Source organism: Nicotiana tabacum, chromosome 19 (assembly GCF_000715075.1).
Source record: "Nicotiana tabacum cultivar K326 chromosome 19, ASM71507v2, whole genome shotgun sequence".
In the NCBI taxonomy this organism is placed as follows: Eukaryota; Viridiplantae; Streptophyta; class Magnoliopsida; order Solanales; family Solanaceae; genus Nicotiana; species Nicotiana tabacum.
The window spans coordinates 6444716-6465364 of NC_134098.1; positions in this window are offsets into that span (position 1 = coordinate 6444716).

Here is a 20649-nt window from a genome sequence, read left to right on the forward strand (position 1 = left end):
TAATGTAGACACCTATTTATTCGATTATTAAAGTTTAGTTCATAACTTATAATTGGTATTCTTCAATACTAAATTAATATAAGTAAAGATAATCTTTATTTACAAGTCACATTTTAGGACTGGCAAGAGTTCATGGAGCAACTTTAGAATAGTGATAAGAAAGAAAAGCAACAAACTTTGGACATCAAGCAAGGAAGATAAGCAATTGCTCTCACAAAAGATGTGAGAGAGACGGATCTCGAATTTAAACTTTATGGATTCTGAATTTTACGACAGCGATCTCAATGTGTTAGTAATAGGATTTTGAATCAAATTTTTGTACATATTTAATGAATTTCTTAACACATATACAGTGTTTGAGCCAAAGCTACTAGATTCTGCCGAAAATGAATGTTGAGTATGTTTGGTAGAGAAAGATATAGCAACAACAACAACAAACTCCGCCTCAATCCCTAGCAGCGGCGGAGCCACATGCACCCAAGGGGTGACACCCCTTCGTCAGAAAATTACTCTGTTTAGCTCGGTAAATTTTTCAAAAATATGTATATATAACTATATAATGACACCCCTTGACTTCTTGGTGAGTTTATTTCTTTATATTTTGACTCCCCTTACTGAAAATCCTGGCTCCGCTACTGTGCGGTTGCGGGGCAAACCCGCATAAACCATCTAATACCCCTTAATGAATGTCTTTACATCACAATTCAGTTTCACAAAAACAGATTGTTATATGTCTTAATTTTTGTAAAAATATTTTTTTCAGATCTCTAAGTAGTATTAACGTATTATCTTTGACGAACTATATCATAAAATTATTATTAATATAATAAGCAAATTGTTTATGTTTTCTTTTTACAAAGTGGATTAGCAATTTGTTGAGAAGCAAGTTTTATGGGTCGTATGGTGATCACAAGGAACTCAGAATAAGAAGAAAAATTCTTACACCCGCGTAAACCCGCAACCCGTCCCGCTCCACACCCACCTCGCGCCGCATAGCCTTAAACCCGCACCGTCCGTTTATCATCCCCAGGTCTCAATCTCGAGCTCAACGCCCATTCACACAATGGGATAGAAGATTTAAACTAGAACTTAGAGTTTGAAAATATCAACCCCTAATTTAAACCTGAAAAGAGAATATCTACGACGAAAAACATAACACACGTTAAATCTCCTCTAAAAATTTAACTTTTTGTAGTTTAGAAACATATTTTACTTGCCATATTCAAAAAGTAACTACTATTGGTGGGGTTCAAAGAACATGCAATTGCTATGATCGAAACAACAAAGAGAAAAAAAGTTCAAATGGATTAATTAATTTACTGCAGTACTATGACTACAACAATAATAATAAACAAGTATAATCCTATAAGTAGGATTTTGAGAGAGTAGTGTGTATATAGATCTTACCTTTACCTTGTGAAGATAAAGAAGTTGTTTCTAATATACCATCGTCTCGAAGAGTGTGTGTATATATATAATTGAATTTCCAATTGATCCACTGATGAAGTATCCGAGCAAAGTACTAATAAGGTGATCGAGAATAAAACATTCAAGATTATGTGTGTGTATATGAGTGTGTGTATTGTTAAATATATGTAGATATTGTAAATACCAAATAATCTTGTAGCAACAACAACATATGTATACATATTATTGCTATATTAACATATGCAATATTAATATAAGTATACATATGTTGTTGTTGCTAAAACTTAAGTATTAACATAGCACTACATCATATAGAACTATACACTTTATTTTTAAATGTGTTATAGTAAGTTTTAATCGAATATAATTGAATTTCCAATTGATCCACTGATGAAGTATCTGAGCAAAGTACGAATAAGGTGATCGAGAATAAAACATTCAAGATTATGTTATATATATATATATATATATATATATATATGTGTGTGTGTGTGTGTGTGTGTGTGTGTGTGTGTGTGTGTATTGTTAAATATGTGTAGATATTATAAATAACAAATAATCTAACAATAATACCAACCGAAATCTAACAATAACAATATATACTTTATATATATATATATATACACACACACACATACACACTTTGTATTAATATATATACTAATAAGGTGTATACACATGCACATATATGTGTGTGTGTATGTGTGTGTATGAATATATACATATATATTTATACATAATTAATTATATATTATATAGTATCTATCTCTCTCTCTCTCTCTCTCTCTCTCTCTCTCTCTCTATATATATATATATATATATATATATATATATATATATATATATATGATTTGTATGCTGCCCAGGATTTTCGCACCTGCGACCCCCTATCCGCACTTGCGGAACCGCTTCCGCGGTGAAATTTCCGGAAGCCACTTGGTTTCCCAAACGCCGCACCTGCGTTCCGAATTCGATTCCGAGCATACACCGAGGTTCCATAATTCGATACGGACCCACCAGGACCATCAAAATATGGATCCGAGCCTGTTTACCAAAAATATTGACCGAAGTCAACTAAAATCAACTTTTAAGGCATAAATTCTTATTTTCATTAATTTTCAACATAAAAGCTTTCCGAAAACTTTCCCTGACTGTTCACGCAAATAGAGGAGGGTAAAAATGATGAAAAGAGAGGGCTAAAGATAATATTAGAATATTTATAATTTATATTAATTAATAAAATTAAGAGGTAAGTAAACAACACTCAAAAAATATATTGATAAATTTAGATAATTAAAGAATTTTAAACAGTAAAAATAATAAAAATATTTTCAGAGTAAGAAAATATATACATATGTTATCTTATAGAAAAATAGTGACATTTAATTATCATATGATGTGTATCCTTTAATTATATAAATATTTTTATAATTTTGCACATTGTATTAAAAAATAAAATAACAACTAAAATTTATTAAAATAATATGATATATCAGATCATAATTTCATAAGATTTATTAAGTTTGTCCACGCATGGTGCGGGGTATAACACTAGTATATGTATATATTAAAGGAATAAAGTTACCATATATAATTGACATTGTGGTTAAGCCAACTGGCAAGCTAATAAATGCCAATAGTATATGGTAACTTTATTCTATATTTGACTATGTTATATATATATATATATATATATATATATATATATATATATATATATATATATATATATATATATGTGTGTGTGTGTGTGTGTGTGTGTGTGAATCGGGTTGCATGCCGCAATGGAGAAGATATATTATGATTGTTCTTGATTGTTGATCCCGACTAATTGTGAATCTGAGCGTATATCAATATAAAATTAAAATATAGACCGACTTCGGTCGGTATTAAAAATAAATATTTTTTTTACTTTAACATTAAATTACCGACCGAATTCGGTCGAAATGGCCGTGGTCAAACGGGTCAAAGCCCACTTAAACATTCTGACCGATTTCGGTCGGAAATTTTAAAATAAGGCTAGCCCAGATGGTTTTTTCTCCATTTTCTTCTTTTCTCTATCTCTTCCATTTCTCTTCTTCTCCACCACCTGTTGCGATTCTCCCAAATCCCTACCCAAAATCACTCATATCTCCCTCCTTACCCAAAAACAAAGCATTTTGAAGTCTCCCTCCCCTCCCTCGCCATTGTTCTGCCGACCCAATCAAAACCGACGCCACCACTGCCTCCTCCGTCACCACTGCCTCCTCCACCAGCGCTGCCTCCTCCACCACCCAAAATCAAACCCCCTATCCTAGCATTTCAAGGTTAGTTATCTACATTTTTGAATTTAAATAATTTTAATTATATTAATTATATAAATTAGGGTTTAGTTAATGTTTAATTAAATTTAGTTGTATAATTGTGAGTTGCCTTGTCATTAAACCTTTGAAATATTTCATGTGTTATCATTTATCATTTATTATTTAGGATATTTCATATTAGAAGAGCTCATATTTGTACTCTAGCCCCTCTTTGTGAATTGGTATTTTGTGTAATTTTGAATTTTTATATTTTGGAAGACCTAGATGCTTGTCTTAGGTGCTAATATCATTTCAAGGTTAGTGTAACACCCGAAAATTTTTGAAGAGTTTTAAGACCATTAAGAAGATTGGCGGGTGCTAATTATATTAATTCGGATATGAACAAGACTGATAATTTGAATGATATCAATTGATCATGATAATATATGTATGAGGTACATTAAGAATGGTTTATGGTCTAAGAAGAGCCCTAAGGCTAAGTCAAGTTGAAAATTATATGATGGGATACAGTTTCAAGTGAGTTCGCACAAGACCTAACTTCAAACGAGCATAAATTTCAAGATATGAAGAGTTATATGGTGTATAACCTATCAAAAGAAAGGTTTATATGTCTTGTTTCTAATGCTTCAAACCGTTTGTCATGTGGAGATTCCTATAAGAAGTTATAACCATTTTACTAAAGGGTGATAGAACAGCTACGCGAGTCTTGCGTAGCCTACGCAACATAGCAGCGTAGCCTACGCACCATTGCGTAGGCAAATCCAGCAACTTCCAACTGAAGGGGGATAGAGTCCACCCTACGTAGCCTTTGTGCGTAGACTACACAGGGAGGCTACGCAGCTTTAGGGGCCATTTTAAAGGGGATGAAACAAGGGATTTAGAGAGAGAAAACATTAGTTCCTCAACTTGGAATTGATATCTAGAGAGAAGGAGGAGCTCTTCCACCATGGATATACTTCAAGGTAAGTTATTTTGGTACAAGGATGATCATATAACATCATTTAGTGATAACACTAATATTATTATGGATCAAATCCATAGGAAATGGATTGAATCTTCAAGAACACCAAAATAAAAAAAAGTTAGATTCTTCCACCAAGAGGTAATCCCTTCACTTGAGCTTCATATATATGTCATATTGGAGTATGGGTAGTATTTTTATGAGTTTTATTTGAAGTTGTAATGGGATATTGTATGAACCCTAAGGGAGGGTCTTGAAAATGATATTTTGGGCAAAGAAGAAGATGAATAGTGATGAATTGATATAAAAGGAATTGTTTTGAATTTATAATGATTCCAATAGACTTGATAACTTAATTGATGAATGAATTGAATAGAGAATCATCATTTGGACAAGATACAACACTAGTTCTTGAAATAGGTGTTCTTGAACATAGGGTTTTGTTGGAGAAGACAATAAATAGTGACTTAATGATGTTGGGTAATTAACATAGTATTATTAATGACTCCAACTGAGTATTAAATGATAAGAATGGAATTGAATAGGCTAATGGATGAGCCTATTGGATAATTTGGGGTGGTTAAAGGCTTGTTGCCGAATTGTGAAGCCTAAATGGATATTTATGAATCTTTTCGTATTTATTTTGATGTAGTTAGGATATCTAATGGTAGGTATTGAATTGTGGGTGATATTTGGACATTTTAATTAATCGGAGCATTATAGTATTTTCGGAGCTTGAAGGTTAAGGTAAGTAACTCTTCTAATCTTGGAGCTGAGGGTATGAACCCTGATTATACATGTTATGTGTTTGGTGTTGAGGTGACGCACATGCTAGGTGACAGGCGTGTGGGCGTGCACCGTGTGAACTGTGATTCCGTTATTCCTGTGGTACTGTGTAGTTACTTGAACTTATCTATAATCATGAAATCTTTACGTACTAGAATTATCGAGTTGTGACTCATGTTAGAAATAATGCTTAGGCAAATGTTGGCATTATTGGGACCCACTTAGGTCATTTCTGTCGTCGAATATTTGTTTAAATTGTAACTTCATACTCAGTCATGTTCATTCATTTCATATCATCTCTCAGCCTCTATTGCTATTTATTGATTCATCATACCATCATTTTGGGGCTGATTTTTCATGACATTGTGAGCCCGAAAGACTGGAGAGATTGATGACTGAGTGAGGCCGAGGGCCTAATGGTGAGGATATTTATGGTATCGGGCTGTGCGCGACAGCATGTTTCATTGATTTATGCCATGATTGGCTTGTTATAGCGCTTGGGCTGAAGGAGCCCCTCCGGAGTCTGTACACACCCCCAGTGAGCGCAGGTACCTACTGAGTGCGAGTGGCGAGTGCCGAGTGACTGGAGTATGTACACACCCCAGTGAGCGCAAGTACCTACTGAGTGCGAGTGCCGAGCGTGAGTGCCGAGCGCGAGTGCCGAGTGATTTGAGAGGATTGAGTGACTGTGAGAATTGAGTGATTGGGAGGACTGAGTGACTGAAAGGATTGAGTGACTGCATATGGTTTTATTACTGAGTTGCATCGCAATGACATGCACACTTGACATACAGGCATAGAGATGTATTTTTCCTCATGCTGTACGATATTGCATCATTCATGACTTCACATACTCATTGACATGTGGGCATAGAGATGTATTTTCCTCATGCCATTTAAAAATGAAACATCCTATCTGTTATTGAAAAGGTTTTGGGAAAAATCACAGGTTTTACAAAACGTACTCATATTTTGGTGATTTCGGCAAAAGATTTGAGTTTTACTGTTATAATTGAAAAGAAAATGTTTATTTTTCGGAAGTGTATACGAGCTGAGCATTTTATTATTGAGTTATTACTGGTGTTACTTTCATTATGTTGTTATGAACTGCTGTTGGTTTTTGGTGTTGGAACCTGACCTTTGTTCCAACTCGTCACTACTTTTAACCTAAGTTTATGTTTGTTACTTATTGAGTACATGTGGTCGGTTGTACTCATACTACACTTCTGCACCTTGCGTGCAGATATTGGATGCTGATGTTGTTGTGATCGACGAGAGCTGGATTTGAAGATGTACCTGTGTTTCGGTCGTAACTGCCTCTTGTTCATGGTAGCCTTAGATTTATAAAAATCTATTTATGTACATTCAAACAGATGATGTATTTATTTCATACCAGCTTTGTAAATTCTAATCTTAGAAGCTCATAATTTGTACTACCAGTCCTTGGGGAGTGTATTAGAGTCAGTTAAATATCAATTGAATTAGATAGTTGTTAATTGGCTTACCTGACGAGTTGGGTTAGGTGCCATCACGACTAGGTGGATCTTGGGTCGTGACAGTTAGTTATCTACATTTTTAAATTTAAGTAATTTAAATTATTTTAATTGTATAAATTAGGGTTTAGTTAATGTTTAATTAAATTTAGTTGTATAATTGTGAGTTGATGATTAAAACTTAAAATAAATTTGAAGGATAAATCAATCTTATTATATGAACTTTTAAATAAATTATATCAAACTTAAAATAAATTACAAGGATATATTAAGCTATTTCTCAATCTAATACTAAGTGTAACGATACAATCTAAGCTAATTGAATTCATTTAGGGATATATATGAACTTTTAAATTACTTCTTTTAATTGAATTTTAAAAGAACTTATTTAGGGATATAAGAATTTTAAAAGAACCTATTTAGGGATATATGTGAACTTTCAAATTACTTCTTATAATTGAATTTTAAAAGAACTTATTTAGGGATATATGTGAACTGTCAAATTATTTCATATAATTAAATTTTAAAAGAACTTATTTAGTGATATATGTGAACTTTCAAATTAATATAACATGCAATTTATTTGTTCTCTGTGTAGATGGAATATCGTAGTTGGATGTATAATAGGAATTATCCTAATCGTCGGTTTTTGAGGGAGGAATTTATAGAAGGGGTTAATGAATTTATTAGGCATGCAATGTCACTTGAACCATTTCAAATCACAGGGATGATTAGGTGTCCTTGTGTGAAGTGCAAGTGTTTGCATTTTTTTGGATCAGAGGATGTTAAGACTCATCTTTATAAAAAAAGGCTTATGGATAATTATTTTGTGTGGACTAGTCATGGAGAGGTTGATGGTAGTGATAGTGTATATCATAACATAGTTGTTGGTGAAGTAGTAGGTCAGTGGGGAATAACAATTCAACAACCTAGATACCATGAAATGGTTGCGGATGCTTTTGGAATGCACTTCGAGTTTGAACCCCATGAAAGTGTTGAACAAACTCCTAACAAAGAGGCAAAATATTTTTATGAATAGTTAGAGGCCTCTAGTCGTCCACTAAGTGAAGGGAGTATGCACTCTCAGTTTTCTGTTGCGGTTAGATTATTAAGTATCAAATCAGATACCAATTGTAACGACCCGATCAGTCGTTTTGAGTATTTACGCTCCTTTCAACTATTTGAAGTCTTGAATAACTTCATATAATGTATTATGACCAGTGTGTATTGTTGGATTTGGTTTTTAGGTGTTTCGGGATTAGTTCAGATGAAGGAAATTCATGTAGGAACCCTAAATGAAAAGGGTTGGTTGGAGTTTGACTTTTATGCAAACGACTCCGAAATGGAGTTTTAATGGTTTCAATAGCCCCGTATGGTTATTTTGGACTTAGGAGTGTGTCCGAATATTTAGTTGGAAGTCCGTAATTGATTTTGGCTTGAAATGGAAGGTTTGGAAGTTTGACCGGGAGTTGACTTTATTGATATCAGGGTCGGAATCCAATTCTGGAAATTTTGATAGGCCCGTTATGTCATTTGGGATGTGTGTGCAAAATTTGGGTTCATTACAGGTTGATTTGATATATTTCGGCGCGAGTTTTGGAAGTTGAAAGTTCAAAGTTTATTCTAGTTTGAATTGAGGTGCGATTCGTCATTTCGATGTTGTTATGTGTGATTTGAGGCCTCGAGTAGGTCCATGTTATGTTATGGAACTTGTTGGTATATTCGTACGGGGTCCGGAGTGAGTGTCGGACGAGGTTCAGATCATTTTCGTTTCATGTTGCATTGTTGTAGGTTTGCTGGTTATGGTGTTTCTGCATCTGTGGAAGAATGGGTGCAGATGCAAGTCTGCAGATGCGGACAGTTGATCGTAGAAGCACAAGTAGGCTTGGCTGGGGAAGATCGCAGAAGCAGAAATTGGAGTGCATTTGCGGCCTCGCAGAAGCGAGGGCCTTGGGCGCAGAATCGAAAAGGAGCGCAGAAGCGCGTTTGGCTTCGCACCTACGGTTGCGTAGAAGAGGATGGAGATCCGCAGGTGCGAGGAGTCGACTGGCTAGTGGAGTCCTGAGAAACGACGCCGTAGAAGAGGCTCTTGTGTCTGCAAAAGCTGAATGACTGGGCAGAAGCTTTAAATCGAGGGTTTGGTCGTTTTGTTCATATTTTGAGATGTGGGACTCGGATTATCTTCATTTTGGTAATTGGATTATGGGCTTTAAAGAGAAACTTGAGGATTTTAGCCTAAAGTCTCATAAAGTGAATTTTTGAGTTTTGAATATCGACTCGGAGTCGGATTTGAGTGAAACTAGTATGGTTGGACTCGTAATTGAATGAGGTGTCAGATTTTGTGAGTTTAATTGGGTTTCAAAGTGCGAGCCTAGATTGGGCTTTTGGGTCGATTTCAGATTTTTGATTAAGATTCGACCTTTATCGACCTAGATTCGAGCCATTCGGAGGTCGGTACACGCAGGATGGCATTTTGGAGCATCGCTTGGCTTGCTCGATATTGGAATTGGCTTGTTTGAGGTAAGTAACACTTCTGAACTTAGTTCTGAGGGTATGAAACCCTAAATTTCGTGTTATGTGATTGCTGTTGAGGTGACGCACATGTGGGCGTGCACCGTGTGAATTGTAACTCCGTTATTTCTGTGGTGCTGTGTAGCTACCAGAACTTATCCGTAATCATGAAATCTCTACGTACTAGAGTTATCGAGCTATGATTCATATTAGAAACCATGTCTTGACTATATGCTTATCTTGTTGGGACCCACTGAGGTCATTACTGTTGTTGAGTTATTTGCTTACATTGCAATTTCATACTCAGTCATGTTCATTCATTGCATATCATATCTCAGTCTCTGTTGTTATTTATTGATACATCATATCATCATTTTGGGCTAGTTTCATGACATAGTGATCCCGAGAAACTAGAGAGATTGATGACTGAGTAAGGCCGAGGGCCTGATTGTGAGGTTATTGATACTATAGCACGTGAGTTGTCCGTGCAGATCTAGATATTGCTACTATGGCACGTGATTTGTCCGTGCAACACATGAGTTGTCCGTGCCAGATATTGATACTATAACACATTAGTTGTCCGTGTAGCACATGAGTTGTCCGTGCGGATTATAGCGCTTGGACTGAAGGAGCCCCGGAGTCTACACACATCCCCAGTGAGCACACGTACCTATTGAGTGCTAGTGCTAGTGCTAGTGCCGTGGGAATGGGAGGACTAAATGGATTGATACTCTGAGAGTATGCATATGGTTGTTCACTATATTGTACTGCATTGGCATGCACACTTGACATACAAGCATAGAGATACATATTTTCCTCATGCTGTATGGTATGACGTCATTCATGACTTCTTACACACATTGACATGTAGGCATAGATATGTACTTTTTCTCATGCCATTTGATAATGAAACATTTACCTGTTGAAAATTTTTGGAAGGAAAAATCACGATTTTACAAACTTACTCATATTTTGGTATTTTCGGTAAAAGATTTGGGTTTTCACTTTTATACTTGAAAATCATGTCTATTTTCTGGAATTGTGAACGAGCTGAACATTTTTTTTCTGAGTTTTTTCCTGTACCACTCTTGTTATATTGTTATGAGCTATTGTTGGCTATTTATGTTAGACTTTGACCTGTGTTCCAGCTCGTCACTACTTTCAACCTAAGGTTAAGTTTGAGTACATGGGGTCGATTATACTCATACTACACTTTTCCACCTTGCGTGCAGATGTTGGATGCTGATGTTGCTGTGATCGACGGGAGATGGATTTGAAGACGTACCCGAGTTCCGGTTGTAGCTGCCTCTTGTTCATGGCAGCCTTAGATTTTAAACAAATCTGTTTATGTACATTTCGAACAGAGGATGTATTTATTTCATACCAACTTTGTAAATTCTAATCTTAGAAGCTCATGATTTATACTACCAGTCCTTGGGAAGTTATTGTATAAAAGCAGTTGTAATTTCATTTCTTTTCATAATAAATCTCATTTAAATTGGTTTGTTGTTAATTGGCTTACCTGATGGGTTGGGTTAGTTGCCATCACGACTAGGTGGATTTTGGGTCGTGACAAGTTGGTATTAGAGCTCTAGGTTCATAGGTACTACAAGTCATGAGCAAGTGTCTAGTAGAGTCTTGCGGATCGGTATGATGACATCCATACCTATATTCGAGAGGCTACAAGGCATTTAGGATAAACTTCTCATCTTTCTTCCCTTATCGTGCAGAATTGATTCGGCTCTAAACGTAACTCTTTGAATTTCTTTCACGCATTCGTGTGCGCATGTGAGCACTCGGTATTAGCTGTGCATCGCCGGCTTGTGATTCCATGAACGAGGTTCGAGATGTGTATTTTATGTTTTGGTGATGGGCCAGTAAGGAGGACTTGAGGCCAGGGGTAGACCGCATCTTAAGATCGGTTTTCAGAACTTGTGCATTTGGACTTATGCGTCTGGTAGTGTCCCTACGAGTGAAATTTGTGGCTTAATAAGCGGTGGAATGGCTATATGATGAGTATGGTGTGATTGCGGGATGTGTTCAGATGGTTTGAATGTGATGAAAAGAGATTGCTTGAGAGGTAAAAAGTGCTATTGGGTGCTTGATGTCTGTCTCGATTTGACGTATAGTCTCGAGTTATGAGTGTGTTGAAGGATTTTTCACGTTGTTAAATTGTGGAACAAATTAAATTCTCATGTGTTGTTAATGAGTTTGGACTCATAAAGATTAAGTGATTGCGTAGTAATTGTGGCTGCGAAAGGGTATGGCAAGATGCCAATTTGAGGCTAATCATGTGGGTTATCTCATGCGGAGTAATCTACGTAGGTGTGCTCCTTATAATGTTGAGTGGAGAGTTTCTTTTCTACCAGCGGGGTGTATGTGTTGAGATTTGATTTTGAATTTGGTTGATAAAGTTGACTTCACTATCAAGAGAATAAATGCGAGCTTAGCGGATGATTGAGGTATTTTATGGTTCGTATTTCATGAGCTTGAGAAAACGTTTCGTTGTACTGACTGCGGTATTATGGCAGTAATAGAGTATGGGTATTGTGAGTTAAGGAATGTGTTATTCTATGTCTTGGAGCTAAGTGGGGGAGTCTACTATGGACGATTTGATTGCATGGTTATGTGTTGTATGGGTTTCGGTCTAAGGCATACTTGTAGATCGTTTATGACTTGTAGAGGATGGTTTGGAGGATGACCCACACAAGGAAATTTCTGGATGCATGGTGCGTTACACTTTATGGGTATATGGAAATCAAGGAATAATTTGAATGGTTATTCGTAAGGGATGTAGTGCACATGGGGTAGGAATTTACTCGGTTGCTTAGAGGTGTGGATTACTGATCTCGTCCAAATCACACCCCATAACAAGAATATGAAACGGTCGATTGCAATAATAGTAACCCAACAAAGAGCTGGGATCGAATCCACAGGGAGTTTATATGGGAGTTAGGTGTATATATTCTAGTACGTGAGTTTGATCTATCTTAATTTACACTTCCACAAATTGGTTTTGTTTCTATTTCTATTTTTAAAACTAAAATTGCAAAGTTAAGAAATAAAACTAAGGTAATTGTTTTTGTTGTTTTTCAAGTTTGTAAAAAGCCTAGGGCTATGACCATCACCTAGGTGTTTGCCTAATGAGATATAAACCTTATTGCTTGTTTTGTTGATCGGGATGCATTATAGCTATCAACTCTCAATTACCCACTCAATACCTCTTGGTCAAAGAGAGATTTTGCCCAATTTGGCTTTCTCAAGTCCAAATGGGTATTGCACAAAACGGATGATAAAAGCACAAGTCGAGTTATTACTATCTCTAGGTTGAACCCTTTAATTGGGTTAATCGAACTCTCAATTGACCCAATTTCTTATTAGCCAAGTTTTCCTAGACTAAGTCTCTCTTTCTCAAGTAGAGACTAAGTCAAATAGACATAAATTAATATTTGCAACCATTAATTCCACAAATCAAATCATGAACAAGGCTAAATAATAAACACCCAATCATTAACATGCACTAAATTAGATACCCATAAGGTTTACACACTAGGTTGGGTCACAACCCTAATAAAAATCTAGCTACTCGTGCTTGAAATTGAAGAAACAGAAGAAGAAATACTAATTAAACTCATATTATAAAGTCAAAATGATAAAATCTATGTTAAAATATCCCAAAATATAGAAAACTACTACAAGAAGCAAAGAAAAATGGCTACAGGACTTGCTGATGTCAAAGGTTGACCTAATTTTGTGAAACTCGTCTATTTATTAAAGATTGGAAATTTCGGACAAAAATGCCCCTCAGGAGATTTTGCGGCCGCATAATTCCATGTGCGGTTCGCAAAAATCTTCATCTTGCAGGATCTGGGATTCTGCGGCCGCACAATTCTCCACTGCGTCCGCAAGGCATTGTTTTTGCAATCCACAAATTTATCACTGCGGTCGTAACCTGGTCTTGTGCGGTCTACATCTTTACTTCTACGGCCGCACAGTTCCTGTGCGGTCAGCATTCTTGAGGGACTTGGGCTTTGGAAATTCTCACACCCTCTGAAGTTCATCTCCAGTTCTTCATTTGCGGTCACATAATTCCTGTGCGGTCCGCAGTTTGCTAGGAAACCCTGTTGGGATTTGCTTCATTGTCTGCGGCGGCAAATGGTATTCTGCGGTCCGCATTTTGCAAGCCATTATTCCTTTTGTTGCCTTGTGTTTTGATTACTCATTTTTGAGTCAGATTTCATCTCAGGAGTCCAACTTCCAATATTCCTGTAATTTTGCACATTTCATCAGTTTAGGGAACACAATTAAACGCTTTTAGACTAAAACAAAAGCTAAAAAGCGCTAATAAGTGGTCAAAATCCCCACTTATCAACTCCCCAAAACTTAAGTTTTTGCTTGTCCTCAAGCAAATAAAATAGTTCCCACCTCCACAAGTTAAGGGCCATTCTAGCTAAACAAAAGTGAGCCCTTCACACATCATTTGGGACAAACAAGTACCCACACTACTTATGTATTATCAACAAGGCGACAAGTTAAACTTTTATGCATATATAGTTATAATGTGACACTTGAGCATCAAGAGTTAACTTTATTCATCAAGGAAGCTCGCTCTTTCATGTAGGTCATTGTGGATCCCAAACTCCTCCTCCTCTACTCTCCATTTGCCTAGCTTACTTAAGAATTTTAGCACTCAATCCAAATATTTGTGAAAGGTTCACTCATCTCTCTCAAGAGAATGCCGCAAGTACGACTTCAAGTACCATAGGCTTGCCCCTCATGTAGATCGCCACTAATGTAAGCTCACTCGGCTTGAAATCACGTAGGGATTTTTCGGGATGTAATGAAGGCTTTTGGACCAAGGTTGGATACACTACGGTTGAGTGAGTTCACCTTTCCTTAAGCACTCCATTGTTTTATTCTCGGCTCATGCTTTGCCAATTCCTTGAAGCGCAATCTTTTCCTTGGGGAACTAGAGAGACTTAAAATCACTCTTTCTTGATCATGGCATTCATTTTCTCCCTCTTCGATTTCTCCATGCTTTGTATCATTACCTTTCTTTGAATCCCTTCAAATTTTCCACTTATTCACTTTATTTTTATTTTTTTCTTTTTGTTCTTTCCTTGACTTTCCTTCTCATTATTTATTTTCTATTTATGTGCCTTGATACCTCTTTCAAGTTCCTCGTATCTCCCCCAAACTTACGTTTATAGCCAATTGTTTCACAAGAGTGTTAAGGAAAGCTCGGGTGCCAAGAGAGGGTCACGACAAAACGGATAAAGGCTTGTAACATGGTTATCAAATGAGAAAGGCTCGAGGCTCAAATGGGTTGACTAGGGATAACAACATTGGTAGGCAATGGAAAAATTCAAGCGGGTCAAGGAAATCCTACAATCACTTCTCAAGCCAAGCAAAACTTAAGATTTTGCCTTGAAACACATTCAGGTCAAGTTCTAGACCATTCACACGGGTGCTTGGACTAGCAACAAAAACACCCCACCCCTCACGCAACTAGATTGTTAAAGAGGATAGAGTCGAGGGCCCACAATGACCATATTCAAGATTGAAAATCACTATGGCTCGATTGAACCACTCGATGATTACCTAAGTCAACACAAGAGTCACAAAGTCACTAACTAGAGCTATTTCTTTCCAAAAACCTTATTTTTAACCATAAGCACGTAGTTAAGTTTGTTGGTGCCAAGTGAAGCATGTTTGACTCTTCGAGCATGACTTAATTAGGTCTTTTTATTCATTACTACTACTATTATTACCTAATCACCAAAACGGACTCAGTCCCGTAAGAAGGTTGTCACACCATCCATCGTTGTGAAGAGTCACCCGGTTCACACAAAAACTACCTTTGGAAAGAACCGTGGCATTAAGAAAACAAAGTGTTATTATCCACTAAAACATAAAAAGAAGCTACTAATTCAAAAAGAAGTTACTAAATAGATAAGAAACTACTAAATTAAACACTAACTAGTAAGAGAACCAAACATAAATAAGCTACAAACAAAAACTATTGAAAGCAATACAAATATATACAATTAGAGAATATATACATAATGAGAGAAGGGAAGAGAGAATATATACAGAATAAGGAAAAAGAAGAAAATAACCACCCTCAGTCTCACAACAACATCACCACCCTCAGTCTCCTCCAACTGGATCTCATCGTCCTCAACTCTGGGAGTGATTGGGTTGGTGAACATCTGACGCACTACCTCAGTAGTGTCAGCAGCAGAGTCTGGCTCCTCAGACTTGCCAACTAGTGCTGTAGGTGCTGTAGGATCTGGGCTTGTATGGTGTGGGTCAATCAGCATATCAAATGGAATATCTCCAGCTGCCGCAAGTTTGGTAACCTGTCTACGGAGCTTGTCCACTGAATTCTTAGAGGCCTGGGTCTTTATCATTTTCTTAACTTCTTTGCCCATATATTCGATCACTGACCCATGCTGTACCAGTGTAGCCATAATAGTGTTCTGTTTGTCCAGGAGCTTCTTCAATGTTTCTTCCACTATTGGGGGCATCTGAGGTGCCGGGATGGAGGACTGTGTTGTAACAGTACTGGATATGTTAGATAGCTTTGTAGTGGCTGTCTACATCTAGTTGTTAAGGCTTACCAATGTTTGGGAGACTCGCAGCGCAGAGAGTGGAGTAGTAGTCATCGACACCAGCTTCAAAGCTGAGGTGGAATCTGTGACAGGGACTGCTGTTGGCCCTGAGGCTGGAGGTGGAGGCATAACTGTTGCACTAGCTAAAGGATCGGCTAAAGTGGATGGCATGTCAATTGCCTCTGCAGCTACTACCGATGGCTCATCAGACTGTCATGTGGTAGTAGTCGGCTGACCCTTTTTCTTAGGGTTCTGTGCATCCATCAATCAGTTCCATGAAAAGGGCTTCTTCGCCCGCACCTTCGTATCAAAATCTTTCGGCTCCACCCTCACATCCGTAAGATACTCAGTAATGGTGTTGGGATACAGATAGGATGTGTCAGCCTGCCTGGCGACCACAGAGATGTTGGCCGACATCACGGCACCCACATTGATCGGGTACCCGGTCATGATGGAGGCGACTAGAACTGCCCGCGGGATCGGAAGATTTGTCTCATTCAGACACGGGTCTAGTCGGCTGCATACAAAGGTCTGCCACCCCTTTGCCTCAAAACTCAAAGTGTTTCTTTGAATAGCCACCCCTGCTGTGATCTATGGTGGAGGCACCCCAGGAGCTGCTAGAATTTCAGCTAGCCACAGGCGAGCTGCATCCCCAAGTTCCAACTTCTCCAAATACTCTGTGGGATCGACATCATCAAACCCCAAGTAGGTGTTCAATAAGTGCTGGTCAAAATTCACCTTGAGGTTCCTCACTTTAGTTACCTTTGTCCCTTTCTTAATATGCGCCACATTGGCATAGAACTCCCGGACAAGGTGTGTTTTTGCATCCACCACGCTCTAGGTGAACAACATCCATCCCTTGCGCTCTCGAAACTGCCTCAAGATTGCAGGGTTGTACTTTTCTAGATCTTTTAATTGGAACTGTCTCTCAAGAGTGAGCAACCTCATTGGCCACCACCCACAGAAGCTAGAGAAGGCAGCCAAACTGACGAATCTGTCCTACCATACCTCTTTCTTCTTTGACCGCTCAAGGCCGATAACTGTAGTATCTCCCCCTCGGCCATCATCTGGGATGCCTTGAACTGATATCTCTGGTGCCTGGGGGACAAGTGTAGTAGAAGGCTCAAAAGCTTGACTAGCACTCTCCGAACCCTCAGAGGTGCTATGTGATGAAGACGGCTCATCCCTGAGCTGATATCTCCCTGGTGGACTTGATAGGACAGATGGCTGCTCATGTACAGAGGCTGAGTTGCCCTCTGATGCATCTCGATAAGGGTCATAAGAACTGGTCCCAGAAAGATCTATACCTCTCCCTCTGCCAGCTGTTGTCTTCTTTCTAACTTCAAGTTGTTGGGCACTATGAAAGGGTCTCTTCCCTCGTCCCTGGGAAGGGCCACCCCTTCCTTTTGAAGTGTCACTTCATTCTCTAAAGCGAACCATGTTCTGTACCAAGCAAAGGTGATTGTTAGTTGCAATTCAATTTCAGACACAGAAAGAATGCAAGGACACACTAGAGATTGCAGTGAAAAACATTGTAGAAAGATGATTGCAGGGTAGGGAAGTGCAGTCCGCAGAATTGTCATTGCGGCCACAAAATGGGCATTGCGGACCGCACAATTTTCCAGTGCGGCTGCAGATCTGGGTTGTGGTCCGTACAATTTGCTTTGTGGCCGCACTTGATATGTCATCAAAATTCTAACTCTCTGATGACAGGGAATTGGTTGTTTTGCGGCCGCACTCAGTTTTCTGCGGTTCGCACAATTTTCTTTGTGGCCGCACTTGAGAGTCACCAAATTGACAATTCTCTGATCATAGGGATTAAGCTGTTTAGCTGCCACAATGGGATTTCTGTGGTCCGCATATTTTTCATTGCGGCCGTAGAACCATGCCTCACTATAGTGCCCTAATCTTTAACTTCTGCTGGCCGTACAATTTCTTGTGCGGCCGCAAATTCCAACAATTATAAACAGAAGGTCGTATTTCACCTAGGGCTTCAAAATTTTGCACAATTGTGACATGGAAACAACATCTAAGCATGAAACCCAATTTACCCATTCCCCATAGAGCATTTACTAGTCTACCCACTACATATTTATCCCACATAGTTATTCAAATAGATTCAATCAGACAAATGGTCCAAAATTTCACTGAAAATCTAAAAATTAAAAGAAATTAATCAAGATGATTATGCATACCAGATATGAATTTTGTGCAATAGATGAGTGATCAGCAGTTTTTAGGCTTATGAGTAGCTAATTTAACACGAAATTTCAAATTTTGCACTTTGTGAGCTTAAAGAGGGAAAAAGGAAACAATGCCCTAGCTTCTGCTAGTTATAGTGAACGGGTTTTGGCAAGGGAGGAGAGCATGAGTGTGGCCGCACAATTCCCATTGTGGTCCGCACTCTGTTACCTGAGGACCCATTTGCCTTAGCATTTTGCGGTCCGCAGAATTAGTCGTGCGGCTGCAAGTTTTGTTGCGGACCGTAGAATTCGTGTCGTGGCTGCAGATCGACCATTTCTCTGACGGACCAACTTCTAAGAGTTGGCATTTTCCACCTTCAATTTGTATGGTCCGAAATGTATTTGTGTGGCCGCAGAGAACCTTCTGCTGTAACAACCAAAATTGTGATGTCCGCACAATACACTTGCGGTCCGCAATACTTTCCACACTTAGCCAATTTTCTTGGCACAATTCCTATAAAGTACACTCATCCGTGCAACACACTTCAAATCCAGTTAGCACAAATATAACACCTATCTACCAAGAAGGAAAGAAAAGAAAAAGAAACATGGGTTGCTTACCAAGAAGCGCCTGATTTAACGTCGCGGCACGACGCAGATTACCGTCATTTGAAATGAATCACCGCCACAACGTGGACATCATCAACCTTTCCCAAATAGTTCTTCACCTGGTGACCATTGACTTGGAATACTTCACTGTTTTTGTTCTTCAATTCCAATGCACCAAAAGGTGTCACACCCACAATTTCAGAGGGACCACTCCATTTAGATTTCAGCTTTCTGGGAAACATCCTCAACCGTGAGTTGAATAACAACACCAGATTGCCCACCTTGAACTCTTTGTTCCGAATGTATTTGTCATGAAGGTACTTCATCTTATCTTTGTACAAGGACGAACTTGCGTAGGCATGGTACCAAAACTCTTCCAATTCATTCAAATGTTCAACCCTCAAGTTAGCGGCTGCATCCCAATCAAGATTCAACTTCTTTAGAGCTCACATGGCTTTGTGCTCAAGTTTTACCGGAAGATGAAAATCATTGCCAAACATTAACCGGTATGGAGATATCCCGATAGAAGTTTTAAAAGCAGTCCGATAAGCCCATAATGTATCATCAAGATTCTTTGACCAATCCGCCCGGTTAGCATTCACTGTTTTGGACAAGATACTCTTTATCTCCCGATTGGAGACTTTCACTTGAGCGCTAGCTTGTGGATGATAGGGAGTCGTAACTTTATGAGTGACACCATACTTTCTAAGCAAAGTGTTAAAAGCCTTGTTGCAAAAGTGCAACCCCCCATCGCTTATGATAGCCCGTGGAGTACCGAACCTTGCAAAAATATTCTTCTTCAAGAACGCTACCACAATTATCGCTTTATTGTTGGGTAGGGAAATGGCCTCAACCCATTTAGACACATAATCAACCATGACCAAGATGTAGGTGTTTCCACAAGAATTCACAAAAGGACCCATGAAGTCAATACCCCACACATCAAAGATATCAATCTCTAAAATGGTAGTGAGAGACATTTCATTCTTCTTAGAGATTCCACCGTCCCGTTGACATTCATCACATCATTTCACCACATCACTTGCATCTTTATGAAGAGTGGGCCAATAGAAACCGCAACTTAGCACTTTGGCCACCGTTCTTGCTACGCCATGGTGACCACCATAAGGCGAAGAATGGCAAGCCTCAAGAATATCACTTTGCTCTTCTTCTGGTACACATCTTCTAATTACCCAATCCGTGCAAATCCGGAAAAGGTATGGCTCATCTTAATAATAATCTTGACAATCCCGTTTGAGCTTCTTTCTTTGATTTGAAGAGAACTCATCCGGGATGATTCCACTCACAAGGAAGTTTTCTAGATCCGTGAACCATGGTATCTCCTTCATTGAGATAGCCAAGAGTTTCTCATCGGGGAAGGAGTCATTGATTTCAAGGCCATCATGCGGCCTCCCCTCCTCCTCCAAATGAGACAAGTGGTCGGCCACTTGATTTTCACTCCCTTTTCGATCTTGGATGTCATTATCAAACTCTTGCAACAATAACACCCATCTCATCAACAGAGCTTTTGAATCTTTCTTGCTCATAAGATAGCAAAGTACCGCATGATATGTATGAACAATAACCTTTGCACCCATCAAGTGCAGGCGAAACTTCTCAATTGCGAACATAATGGCAAGGAGCTCTTTTTGGGAATCATTCATGGTCTTACTAGCATTGTAGACTGGATGAAAAATCTTGTTGATGCCTTGACCCAAAACAGCCCCAACCGCTACGTCACTAGCATCGCACATGAGCTCA